General features: G+C 41.4%; 1 pseudogene; it reads right to left on the bottom strand.

Moving 5' to 3' along the window:
• Positions 1 to 3,563: 3,563 nt before the first annotated feature.
• On the bottom strand, positions 3,564 to 3,681 carry LOC124614164 (annotated as a pseudogene).
• Positions 3,682 to 14,843: the final 11,162 nt, after the last annotated feature.

Here is a 14,843-nt window from a genome sequence, read left to right on the forward strand (position 1 = left end):
AGAACTCATAGAGTCAGTTTTGTCGAGAGCTCGTAGCAGTGTGTGCGTGGGCAGAGCTCGTGGTTGTTGTGAAGTTGGAGCAAGATGTTGTAGTAAAGAGTGTAGTTCCATGTCTTATGCAGTTATTTGATGGGAGAGATAGCAGATGTTATTGTAATGAGTGCATTTCGTCAATATATATGAAGGTAAAAATTACAATGTTTTTATTTATTGGTTGTGTATCTGAAATAATGTGTCACTACAGGTTCAGTCAACAAAGCATCTGGCTTGTGTTCTTGGATTAGAGTGTAATTGTGATTTTCTTGCGTAATTATAGTTTTTCTAAATTTTTTTTTGTCACGCCAGTATAGTTGGTATTTAAAAATTCTTGTCTTGTTGGAAAAGAACCGTGCCAGATGTGGACGTTGAGTCACACTCCCACATACAGAACAGTTACATTTGTGCCAGGATTTGTAGATTTTATAGTTGCTGGGGACTTAATTAATTAACTGTGTTTACGGAAATTTTCTTACATTGTTTGTTGCAGTCAGATAGCGTAATAATTCTAGTCAGGGCCAACCGATTACGAGACTTGCGTAATCGGACATACTAAAACACTAAAAACTATTTTCAATCAAATATAAATTTAATTAAGCCCCCATGCACTACTCACACTGTTTCCTCTGATAGTCGGGTAATACTTAAGAAAGAAAAGCAGCTTTATTTCCTTATGATAGTCAGAGGCCATCTGCAAACTACAATTTTCTTTTATAGTCGTATTTCCGTGTATTTTAGGATGGCTAAGAGATATCTGTCTCTCAGAATGTTTCTTTGACAGAGGTCCGATTGCTGCTCTCTGCTTAGCCGAATTCCTTGTTGCAGAACTAAGGCGCAGAGCTCGTCAGGGTACATGCACTTGCTATAAGCAATTCTCTCTAACAGGGCACAGACCGAAGAACACAGCATTCCCGACTGGACCACATCTTTTTATGTGTCTGCTGCTTTCACTCATATTTTTCCAGAGTCAGTGGCTCTGTCATGCTCGCGCCACTGGGACTGCGTCCTGTCCTTCACTTTCACGTGAACAATGTGTGCTCCCCAGTCGCCACTGGCCAGTTCTCAGAAGATCTAGTCCCTTATTTGCGGGGTTCCGTTTTGCTTGTGTTTCTCGTCAGAGTGTCCTAACCCACAAACCTGCAGCACGCCACAGATTGAAAGTTCAGCTAAGGAATTTTTTGTAACAGCATGGACTAGGTTATCTCTTGCACAGTAAAAAAAAAAAAAAAACAGCAAGTTAATCGCCTCTTACAGTCACTGATACAATGTTATCCAGCACAAAAAAATATCTTTGCATAATCGGAATAAGTTTAAATACGTTAAATCGACTCTAAATATCAAGATCAATGAAAAGTGACTAGCCGAAATGACTTAACGTTTTTCAACCTTGAAAACAGAATATATGGAGATCATAGAGTCGGCGGTTCTGCTCACTCACCAGACTAACACTTGTGGGCTGTTATGTATTGCGGAAATTAAAACAACAGGTTTGTATGGGAACACTGAAGAATCCCGGAGATATGAAGTGCTTATAGCATGGGCCTGTGCTCAGACGAGTCCAAAAACTCAATGTGCAGTATTGCCAGGCTCGGATCGCATTATAGCACATGTCAATGATCAAAGCGAATGTATTCAGCTCTCTGCAAAATGTTCATAATAAGAAACACGCTAACGATGCGTGCTTGCATATATTTGGTACAGACATTCGTGGGGCCTCTTCTCCTGACGGGGGGATTGTGTTTTGTGGAGCTGTCTTGTAACCAGTTTATCAAGTTCCACATGTGTTAGTTGCTGAAATTCTCTTCTAAGGCTATTTCTAACGCCACATAAAATGCATAATGTTTAATGAAAAAATTCGGTCGGCGACAATACTGACTTAAACATACTAAAAAGTTCAAAACTTTACGCTTTCTACAACGCAGAAGACGAATGGTATGTGGTGAAAAGCTGAAACTAATGTCATGCCCATTATGTCTATACAGCTGAAAAGTTAATTGTTGCTTCGAAACTTGTGAACAATAGTTATAAAATAAAAATATTGTGAAATTAGACGGAATACTATTAAAGAAGTAATCCATAACCTACAAGTTATGGTTACGAACAACATATATTATTTGTACATACCTTTTCAGTGCTTAGTAATCTATATTTTAAAACGTGAGCCACAGTTCCTTTAAATGTTTCTGGCAAACTCACCGGCTTCCACTTCATTCTTGAGATGTAACAGTACTACATCTTTATCTAGATGCCGCTTCCAGACCTAATAATATTCCTTGACGGGTTCACAATCCGAGAATAACAGACGGTAGTATAATGAAGAAGCTATCTGATCCGAATAAAACTAAAATGACTCCACAAAACATCGAGAGGATAAGGTCAGCAGTGGTTTGAAGCCCAAGGCGATTTGCACGTAGGCAGTCATGTGAACTGGATTTGGAGCGTGAATCAGAGAGCATGATTTTTTGAAAAGACAGAGAATGCATTGTTTACAAAAACGCGTGTTGTTCTGCACTAATGTAGCAAATTATGAGCAATGAGAACAATATTGGCTGTTACCATACTATTTACCATTAACACACGCATGCTCAGCACTTTTTTGTGTCCACAATTGAGGAAACGACGTCCATCCAAAAAAAAAAAAAATTTGTTTTCAATAGGAAGGCGCTACTCTGCATATTGCACTACAGCCAATGGTCGTAGATCGTGTAATCTTTAGGTGAACTGAGGAAGGCTGTCGACCAGGAAATGTCAAATATTGATCACAAGATGCTTAGATGTTCTGCCCAACATTTTAGTGAAGTTTATTTATTTCATTGAAGGAAAGGACATCGCCTGTCTGACACTATAGTTAAATCTTAAAATGCATTAAAATGGTAAGTACTTACAAGATTTTTCACTGCTCATTGAAAGCACTTTCGTTTGCCGTCACGATGTATTTAACCTATCTTGGTCAGTTAACAGCTATAAAGCTGAAATCTGCAAATCTGTGTACCAGTACAGTACCACGAACGTACACAGTGAAGCCTTTCACAGGATGGGCAGTATGGCTGCTTTTCCTTTGTCGTCAACACTGTCGCGGTTTTGTGGTACTTGGGGAAGATGGTGCGCTCTATTTTAGATTGACTGAAACAGAAATAGAGTATTTATAAGATTTCCACGCGTCATGTTACCACAAAAATAGCTACTGTCGTCAGTACTACAAAGGAGTATGATCTGGTATACTACACATATACTACGCAAATCACCGTATGATTTACGGCGGAGGGTACCATGTACCACTACTACTCATTTCCATTCTAATCGCAAATGGAGCGAGGGAAAAATGACTACCTCTCGCCTACGTACGGGCCCTTAATTTCTCTTATTCTGTTTCTTCTTCGTTATATAAAAAAAACTTAACTCCTCCCGAACAGACCATGAAGGGCCAACGGGACCGACCGGCCGCCGTGTCATCCTCAGCCCACAGGCGCTACTCCTCAATCAAGGAGCTCCTCAGTTTGCCTCACAAGGGCTGAGCGCACCCCGCTTGCCAACAGCGCTCGGCAGACCGGATGGTCACCCATCCAAGTGCTATCCCAGCCCGACTGCGCTTAACTTCGGTGATCTGACGGGAACCGGTGTTACCACTGTGGCAAGGCCGTTGGCCTTCTTCGTCATATAGTGTCCGTAATATCTGACTTTTTGATCTCTTTTGACAGATTAAATATATTGGTAGTTTATTTTCACATACAGGAATACCAGACGTACCTGTTTGCATTAAAAACAGTTGTACCTCAGTATTGCCGATGGATGCATGCACGTCACATGAAATGCAGCATAATCTTTATCCATTGTAATGAAATCTGATACACTGAGGTTTTTTTCTTTTCTCTTCCCTTCTGAGTAACTCGAGATTTTCAAAGTAAATAGTATGCATACTTCTGCTGTCATATATATATATATATATATATATATATATATATATATATATATATATATATGTGTGTGTGTGTGTGTGTTAAGAAGTACCATGATGTTTGTTCTTTATAATGACTATTGAACTGTCTGGAAACGTAATTTATTTCCATAACACCCGACCGATAACCAATGCAGCACGACGCCTCCTAGTGGCTTCGATGCCTTCCTTTAATCCCACTTAATGGAGAGCCCAAACACTATATGAAGTAGCAAATATCGTTGTATGTGTCGACAGTCCGCAGTCAGCGTCGCGTTGGTTCTTTGGCTCTCGATCTGTGGCTATTGTTACGAAAAGAATTAGGCTTCACCGAGATACACCATCTGACGAGAAGTATCAGGACACCTATCAGTTGGCATTAATGTAAGGTGCGTCCACCGTTCGCCCTTATGTCGGCTTGACCTTGGGGAAGCTTTCAATGAAGTGTCTGAATGTCTGTGGAGGCATAGCAACCCATTCTTCCGAAATTCCAATCACCAACTTTCTCCTCCGAATGCGAAAATATTTTGTTGACACCGACCTACATAGGGCGGAACGATCACCACGATAAAATAAAGGAAATCAGAGCTCGTGCGCGAGCTATACGAGATTGGAATAATAGAGAATTGTGAAGATGGCACTTAAATGTGAATAGCAGAGTATCCATGTAGATGTAGATGTAGATGAAAATCCGAAACCAGAGAAAGGTAATTATCTGAGCCGCTGGGTTCTGAAGCGAAGTCGGCGTCTAACTGCATCACAGAGGGATTTACTATTGAAATTTCGAGAGAGCACTTTCCGGGAAGAGTCGAACAACATATTACTTTCTTCATTCTTTCCACGCGCTATTCGCGGGTGGAGAGGGTTGGAGAGCTCAGTTAGTGGCACAAAAAGTACCCTCTGACACACACCACTACATGGCTAGCGGAGTATGATGTAGATGTGACTCACCCCAAAGGGGATTCATTGTGTTTATATCGGGACTCTGGGCAGGTCGTCTCGTTACAGAAATGTCATTTTTCGCAAACCATTTCGTCACAGACGCTGCTTTATGACAGCGTGCCCAGTCATCCTACTACAAACAGCCATGACCTCCGAAATGTTCCTCTGCTGTACTCCTTACCCAGTGCTGTAAAATGTATTCACGTCCTTCTCCATTTAGCGTTTTCGTAAGCGAAGTAAGGACACACTATGGAACTCATTAGTGACTTCTTCCACTGATTTATTGCCAGTTTTTACAGTCACCCTCCGTGACATCCAGTAATGACTTTTGTATTACATACCATTGTCCGGATTCTTTTGACCAGGTAGTATAGAGTGATGCAAGTCTGGTTCATCCGTCTCCCTCAGAATGAGAAGGTGAAAGTATTATTTGAGTGGTAAAACATACAATTATTTATTAGCGGGTGTTCGAGCGTTGAGTGTAATAGTGCAAGTGACATTCTGAGCGCACAATTTTAAGCCAATTCTGGCCTATTTTAAACTCATATTCGAATCCATCTGCCATACCACCTTGACTGAGCAAGAAAGACAGTATAGTGCTCAAAAGACAGTAATCATTAGGGCTGTGTGATTTGCTTATGAGAATGATCCAGATTTATGTATGAGGTTAGTGTGTGAACAGCGTAGGCCCTGAGAAGGGACAAATTTCAGAACAGTATCCATTTTCTTTCATATTATGTTGAAACATTTCAGTGTATCTACAATCGCCAGTTCCATGGAGGAAGCTCCAGGTAGCTAGTCAATGCAAAATCGTAAAGAAATATTTGTGAGCACCTGCATAAACGCAATATAAAGCCATGTTACTATAATATATTGTTATTATACCGGCTGTGCCGCTCACATGTTGTGTACAAATATTACAGAAATCTTTCTCGTATCTGTATTCATTAACTTAGATTTATCACTGTCATTCATTCCACCAAACATAAATTCAGTCCAAGTCATACTGAATCCCACTAGATTCACTCAACATGTTTCCAAGTATAAGCTAATCATCAGCTGCGTGCCTCATCTGACAGACTGTTTCATGTGCATAGTGAATACGATGAATAGGAGCGGTCGTCTCGTATATGCCTGGTACACTTTGACTTTGTTTCTGATTAACATCCGGTGTTCAGGACAATATACTGTATTTTATAACTCATAACATGTTTGAGTCAGTCGTATACTTGAGAACTATTCCGTATGCTCTGAACTTGGAGACAGTGTACACCGTGTGCCGCAGTGTTAAGTGCTTTTCAGAAATCTAATTACACAGTGCCTTCCTGAACTCCAGCATCAAAGTTTGGTGCCTACAGCGTAATTTAAAATGTGAGAAGAGTATTAGTTTGATGACTGAGGTGAATCATTACTATAAATAGTCGAAAATTTGCGTGTATGATTCTGAATTTCAAACTGTCCTTTTATGACGTAAAAGATTACAACTGATTAGCCCCTGAGTGCAACCGCACTGTGCGTTTAAGGTTGCAGGTAGATAATGAGAGATCATTTGCCAATTCAAATCAGGTTTTTGCTAACTTGTCACCAGAGGGCAGGTTCAAAATCTTAAATCTATTTGTGGCTCGTCTGCTTATACAGGGGTTCCGTGGTGCACTGTTGGGCTTTGAACTTATGACAGCATCTAATAATCATTGGTCCAGCCTAATGTAGCCAGTGAATAATATACAAAAGCACAGAAGTGATTTTGAAAATTATAAAATAAGGGAATGATCCCTCAGAATATTAAGTTACATACCCACAGGATTAGAGGTCACTACCAAATTTTTCCCGTTCAAACACTTAGTTACTTTGAATGGTGGCCCTGGACTGATTAATATTATACATAGTGAAACAAATGAAAATATGAAATAACTGACGTAGCATAATGTTCGCAGACAATGACAAATGTAAGCCAAAGGCAGGTATCGTGTAGCGCACAAAAATCAACTAAAATGAATAAATTTTTAATACTCAGAAAGTTCATCCAGTTCTAGATGTAATAACCAATTCACCATACCAATGTTCAGTTAACTGTACTAACACTCACTTTTAAAACTTTCTCTAAATCGCAAACTTATACACTACAAAGTGACTAAGTCCTAAATAGGTATACATCGAAATATTTTTCTAACCAAACACTCTCCAACATGCGTGGCTCAACTTGATCAAGGAAGACATACAACAACCTACAAAGATAAAAAGACCTAACGGGCACCAAAGATGAGGGCATGGAGGCATTCTGCAACCACACAGGGGATAGACCGGCCAATAGCATCGGCTCGCTTAGAAATAGATACTTTCTGAATGGCCTAGTCGGCCATGAGAAATGTGCGGATAATTTGTGGCCACTCCAGGCACTACGATAGAGTACAGATAGAGAAGCGTCAAGAATTCGAACAGGTGTTTGAAACCATGGAACTGCAGAAGAAGTCAGCCTGCTTAAAGAAAATGTTACCCACACAGTAAGAAGGTTGCTTAACGCTAGCAGATGCTTAGAAAAAGTAAAAACGTAAGACTGTCGAGGCCTCACACAGAGACAGACGTTACAGAGATGTGTTGTGTGGCTGCTTTCATATCATCTAAGCAAAGCGGAGAAAACATCGAAACAGTGTGCGACCAAGTCCAAGAACAACCTCAACAGCGAAGACATGGGGAAAATGTCAGTTCCTGGGTCGCACGCCAGCCCACGCAACACAGAAAAGTTCTACCCTGCCTGAGAGACGTGGCCATGAAACAGCGATTTCAATGGAAGGTGTTGTAAATTTATTACGCCATGTCAACGCCGGAGGAGAAAAAATTCAAGGACTTTGTGAGTTAAGAAAAAAGAAATTAAGGAGAGGCTAAGTAGGTACGTGGTAGAAATAAGACGCGGAGGCTCTTCCACATATCACCCACTTAGTCTGCTGACCGATTCTGATCCTCACTCCTATCTTAAAGTTTATAGTCATTTGTGACTTATTCTTTTACTGTTCCGTGTTAAATGGATGAATCCTTACGTTTAAGTGGTTGGGAATGAAGCACTCAATTGAGCTTTCCAAAGTACAATTATCTTTTCCTAATATCCATCTTCCGACACCATGGTAACTCTGCTTCGGCTACGAAATCCCCACAAGCTATCAATGCGGAGACTATTCCAGGGCCTCGCTACAAAGCCGCATCCCCGAGGCGAGACTACGTACAGATCCAGCATATGTTGCCGACAAATGCCCCTTAATAACTGAGTATTCTCCACACCCAAACATATCAGCCCTGACATTTGTAAGTTTGTAAAAAACATACTGAAATAAAAGCAAACTTTCATGTTTTAATCCTGTAATTGAATTTAGTAAAATGTAAGGTGACAAGGAAATGTTGATAGATGGGCAATGAGAGGTAAAAGGTGAATCATTATGAGGAACAAGGGTTTCAGATGAAGTAAATTCACCGTCTGCAAGTCATGATGATAATTCCACGCACAATCCTGACGAAAGAGGACATCACGGACATGATGCGACTGCTAGTGTGTTAGAGACTCTTGCACATATGCGATTGGGGTTTAGAGAGAGAGACGACGTTAATGAGTCCGCATCCACGACATCCCACGCTGCCCATGTGAGTACGGAACACACGCTCCAAAATTACCTTTCAGAGAGAGAGAGACCACAGTCAAATGCCATGATGACAAGCGCACTAAGCCCACGCCATAGGATGAAGCTGGAGCCCCCACAGTAACAGAGCAGAGAATGTGAAAGAGATTTAGGGCAACTGAGAAGTCTGTGATTTGTGCACGGAAATACAGCATACATCCACTCACCAGTTATAGAAGATAATGTTATTCCAGTCATCGTCGTAAAATAATTTTCGGAAGACCGCAGGTGTTTCCATGCGTCGAAGAAGCGAGAAAAATTAATGGCGTCTCACGCGAAAGCAAGGGACTCTGCAGACGAACGAAATGCTTATGTTGTTTATAACGACGAGAGCGAGGTTGGGATATTTGACGGCCGCGGCCTATGGTAGTACGTGACTCAATAGTGTAGCGTACAGCATTAGTGGTATATCCAACTGTAGATAACAAATAACGACACCTTGTATTTTGTGAACTTATTTTCTGTGTTAGCACGTATTTATTGTTCTTAGACAGCCATTTTTGTGTGTTTTGTGGACTGTGGGACACTTGTTGTGAATGCGGGGAAGTGATATGATGATTGCATGTGTGTGATCATGTGTTCCGTGCGCCGACGCACTGCACAGTGCGAGGTTGAGAAGAGCCATCTACATTCAACAGCATGAGACTTCCCTCTATGCGGGGTTATAACGTAGTTCATAGTTCACACCAGTGCCTTGCCACTTCCATGTAGATTATTTTCTTATAGTTGTGTGTACTTAATTCTAATATCATGTGTCATGTATTATCATAATGTTTTTTGATATCGTATTCATAAGAATTGAATAAAGCTAGCATGGATGGTGGGAACCACGCACGCATCAGTATTTTTATGAGATTCCTGTTGCAGCAAACTAAGGCATTCGAAGTACACTGCGGTCGGTGGAAAAGACATTTCATTTTAGCAAAGTAGCGCATAGAATTTGCATTCAGGCATGCTAGTATAATTTTGCGTGTTAGAAGTTAAAGGCACGTTAAGGTCACTTGAGTGTACAAAGTTAGATACACGCAAGATCTTTTTTTTTTTTTTTCTTATTGAGATTCGAGTCCGTTCGTGTGGCTTGCGCAGCTGACACTACTAAACTTGGTGAAGAAGATTATTTTGCATGTTGCAAGCTGAGGGTACGCTAAGGTCGTATACAAAGAGAGGTACACATACGATTTTTTTTTAGTCTGTTCATGCACTTCACACAGTCTACACTACGAAACTTAGTGAATAAGGAGTAGGTCTCCCAAAGACTGGTGATGTTTACAATATACATATTGGTTGAAACTTCCTGGCAGATTAAAACTGTGTGCCGGACTGAGACTCGAACTCGGGACCTTAGCCTTTCGCGGACAAGTGTTCTACCAACTGAGCTACCCAAGCACGACTCACGCCCCGTCCTCACAGCTTTACTTCTGCCAGTACCTCGTCTCCTACCTTCCAAACTGGCAGAAGTAAAGCTGTGAGGACGGGGAGTGAGTCGTGCTTGGGTAGCTCAGTTGGTAGAGCACTTGCCCGCGAATGGCAAAGGTCCCGAGTTCGAGTCTCGGTCCGGCACACAGTTTTAATCTGCCAGGAAGTTTCATATCAGCGCACACTCCGCTGCGGAGTGAAAATCTCATTCTGGATACATATTGGTTGTAGGTTCCGTGGTATAACAGAAGGCGCCAATCTCATTACTGTGTGTATTGTTTACTTGGAAATAATGTCATTGAGATGGGAAAACGTTGTTACCTATCCCATCCTATCTGCCTTGGCTTACGGCAGTAGAAGAATGTATATTATCAATATTTATTGTTTTGCGTGACCAAGTGTTGAACTGAAATCCACTTTGTGTACTGTTTATAAAACTCGTTGCTGTACATTATTATGTGAAAGGTCAAGTTTTGAGTCACAAGCCTTATTTCTAAGTGTATTTCTTCTGCTCTATTTTGTGACATGTAACTCGTGGATGAACATCATTACATTACAGTGCAAGGTTTACTTTAGTTGCACACATTCTAACTGTATGTGCCCTCCATGTGTCACATTAGTGAGTGAAGTATTTGTATTACCATTAGGAAGCGAATTTGTTTTTCTTTTTCAAGTATTTATGCAATCGGCCAAGTGTAGATAGATGGATTACTTTATTGTGACTTCCTTATCAGCCACTTAAGTGTCATGCTAAGGAGCTGCAATACCTCCACCAGTAGCCACTTCCACCGACTCCCAAAGCCACTGGCCCAGGACCACTGGAAAGTCGGACCTCGTACAGACAACACCAGAGATGCGGACATGGGGGCATTTTTCAGACACGCATGGGGGTAGGATGGCGGATGCCCTCAGATAACTTAAGAATGGACATTATGTAAGGAGCCTGATGAACAATGACAAACTCGTCGATAATTCGCGGACGCCTGTGTCACTAAGAGTGTAGATAGAAAAGCGTCAAGAAAGTGTACATGGAAGCGTGTGGAACTCATGGCTAACAGCAATAGTTAAGGCTTGCATAAAAAAAAAAAAGAAATCTGCCGTAAATACATGGACCCTTGCAGGCACTAAATACACCAGACACAAAGCGCCAAGAATTCCCGCGAAGTGGCGCTTGAAACTGTGCAACTGCATAAGTCAGCCTGCTTAAAAAATTGATTGCTGGACATTAATGAAGTTGCTTATTAATCAGGAACGATAGCAGATTACTGACGACGTATAAATATAAGAGTGTCCAGGCCTCATATGGAGCTACAGTTGTATGGCTGCTGCCACAGCAACTAAGGAATGCGAAAAATACATCGGGACAATGTGTGACCAACCCTGGGAACAGCCTCGACAGTGAACATATGGGGAAACGCTAGTTCCAGAGTCATATTCCAGCCTATGCAAGATATAAAGTTTCTACCTTGCACTGAGTGGCGTTGTCATGAAATGGCTTTCAATCATCGCGTGGCATTGTAAGTTTAGTCCGCCAATGACAACGCTGGGAGCAGGGAAAAATACTGGAGTTTGGAGTTAAGGAGAGCGATAGGAAGTGAAGGGACAATTGGTGAGACTGTGCGAAAGGAAGTGGAGGCTCTTCTGCATGTAACCTACTTAGTCTGCTCACTGATTCTTACTCCTGTCTTAATGTTCATCGTCATTTTGTAACTTATTCTTTTCCTGTTCCATGTTAAATAGACGTATCCTTACGGTTCAGTGATTGCCAATAAAACACTTGACTAAGCATTAATAACCTTGCCTAACGCCCGCTTTCCGACACTGTGATTACGATGCTTCGGCTACGAAACCCACTGCTAGCGGTCTTTCAGTTTCTCACTGCAAAGCCACGGGACATCAGTGAGGGCTACCAACACGCGCCGCACAGCCTCTAGGTGACGCGTGGTACCGGTCCAGCGTCACCGACAACACCATACGTGAAATGATAGTGAAGAATTGTGAGGCAAATCATTCCTTCCCTCCTGCACCTTAATAACTGAGAATTGTTCATGAAACTTCCCGCCAGATTAAAACTGTGTCCCGGACCGAGACTCGAACTCGGGACCTTTGCCTTTCGCGGGCAAGTGCTCTACCAGGTTCGCAGGAGAGCTTCTGTGAAGTTTGGAAGGTAGGAGACGAGGTACTGGCGGAATTAAAGCTATGAGGACGCGGCATAAGTCGTGCTGGGGCAGCTCAGTTGGTAGAGCACTTCCCCGCGAAAGGCAAAGGTCCCGAATTCGAGTCTCGGTCCGGCACACAGTTTTAATCTGCCAGGAAGTTTTATATCAGCGCACACTCCGCTGTAGAGTCATATCGTCCCTGCAATTTGCAGTTTTGTAAAACAGGTACTGTAATAAAAGCAAACAATTTACGTTTTAATCATCTCATTAATCTGTTCCATTCGTATATCAAACTTTTTGCTGTTGGACTTCATAATTGTAGCTTGTCTCCAAGGATGGGGCTATCTCGTCAGTAATCTACATGTAATTTCGTCACAGAGACGAAATTTTTAAATTCACTACATTTTGGGTGCCCAACATGGGGTAGCCTCTTGATATTCTGCATGTCGTTTAGTGCAAGAAATCAGAGAATTTTCAGTTCAGTACAATATTGAATAATGTAGTTGCTCTGCACTAACATAAACATTGTTTTATAGCTGATTTCAGGACCTATCAGATCTTGTGTCACTCATATTTAGCTGCTTTTTGCTATTATTGTTTCAAACAATTTGATATACGAATGTTAGTAAGATCATTAATATTTGCTAAACAACGTTCAGCAGCCTAGATCACATAAAATATTTCTTTATTTAACACAACGAGTTTCGTCAGACTTTGTTGTGATCTTCATGTCTTAAAAATCTTTTTGTTGTGAAACGTGTTCATTTTTCGTTGAAACTTGTGTTGCCTCATAGGAGAAACATGACGTTGATGTGTGACGGAGTATAGTCTCTCTCTTCACTCGTGTTCCTCCAGGGGACCATAATGAATCGCGATGACTTCAGTGTCATTATTGTCTTTGAATAAAACCATCAGTTCTGTTCGTGTCATTGCATATTTCTTTCAATCACCCTGCAAATTTGTTGAGCAAATTATCCACTTGACAGCTTGGCGCGGAGTTCAACGTAAAATGAACACGCTTCACAAAAAAAAAAAAAAAAACATGTTTAAAATCTGAAGCCTGCCAAAGTCTGTCGAAACCGGTGGTCTGAAATAAAGAAATATTTTATGAGATGTAGGCCGTAAAATATTGTTTAGCAAGTAAAACATAATATCTCTTTCAATATGCCTAAAATAAGGAACTAAATTCTTAATGTTTGTTGCACAAATATGGTAAAAACTTAATTGAACACGTCACTTTATTGCTATTTCAGCGTTGTCTTCAGTTTTTCTGTAGACAGTCTAAAAATTATTTTGGTGTTTTTGGTGAATATCGAACCTTTACCTTTAACACAGAGTAACTCGCCGTACTGGTTAGCGTCCGTAACCACACAGTGACATAGTTAACCCTTGGGCACCACGACATCTCTAGGTGGCTTTCAATCGCTGCCCACTGCTCTTCACCCCTCCTATCCTCCTGCTTTTTGCAGCGACATCGAGCTCTCCCCGCATTTGTGTGTCTTCCTGATCTAGCAATCTCAAGGCAACTTGCCAGCTACATTATGCTCAGCTAAACATCCAGCTCTTTGAATAATTTAAACATAGTGGACATGCAGCTCGTAATGTTACATATTATTGCACCTGATACTTCGCGATATGCGTCTAAACTATGGAATAAAAGCGGACATTTGCTATCGCACGTTATTATTCCATGAGGCATTATAAAAGAGAATATTTGTAAGGTTTGTTGATATGTGATTAGCTCTTTTCTCACAGCAAGCTTGAGAGATGAACAAGTGTTGATCGCTATTATGGCTTGATGCATCACGTGGCTGAGGAGCTGCGTACTGGGTAATTCAAGAGTAACAAAAAAGCAAACAATCGAACTTTCGAAAATTATTTGCTAGACATTGAATGTAATATTCCTTGTGATACGCATAATTACTTCATATTTAAAAAATGAAGAAATTGACTATTAGATCAGTTTTTCACTGAGAGGTGGGACTGCAGAGGCCAGAAGCTTCTTTTAATGGATATTCAAACAGCTGTGCTGGCCGGTGCAAATAGATGCTTCAAATGGCTCTGTGCACTATGGGACTTAACTTCTGAGGTCATCAGTCCCCTAGAACTTAGAACTGCTTAAACCTAACTAACTTAAGGACATCACACACATCCATGCAAGGGGCAGGATTTGAACATGCGACCGTAGCGGTCGCGCGGTTCCAGACTGTAGCGCCTAGAACCGCTCGGCCACACCAGCCGGCGATGCAAATAGAAAGGAGTGTCGAGTCTCTGCTACTTACTGCAGACGAACGGGATGCGATGGTCACGGCAAGTAGGCGTAAATGCAAGTACATACGCTGACTGCATTTTTCTCTTTCGTTATTAATAATGCTCTACATCTGTGCGTTTTTTCGAAAATGGGATAGAAACACTGGTAAGATGTTTCGAATTATTTTCAGCTTCTCCTTTGGTCTTAGGCCTACACGTGTTGAGAACGCCTTATGTGGCTGATTGGGAAATGGTAGTGCTGCCCCCATTATCACGCAGCGTACTCCTTAAGCTTACCATTTATTACCATTCGTTAGAGAACCAAGTACAGAGAATGCTCGGCGCTCAGAACTTTCTGCACGGCTTTGCCAGTTCGCGTTCTATCTGTATGTAGCGCTATCGGATCCGTGGCCTTCCTGGAGACTGATCCTTGCTAACGAT

Source organism: Schistocerca americana, chromosome 4, assembly GCF_021461395.2.
Source record: "Schistocerca americana isolate TAMUIC-IGC-003095 chromosome 4, iqSchAmer2.1, whole genome shotgun sequence".
Taxonomy (NCBI): Eukaryota; Metazoa; Arthropoda; class Insecta; order Orthoptera; family Acrididae; genus Schistocerca; species Schistocerca americana.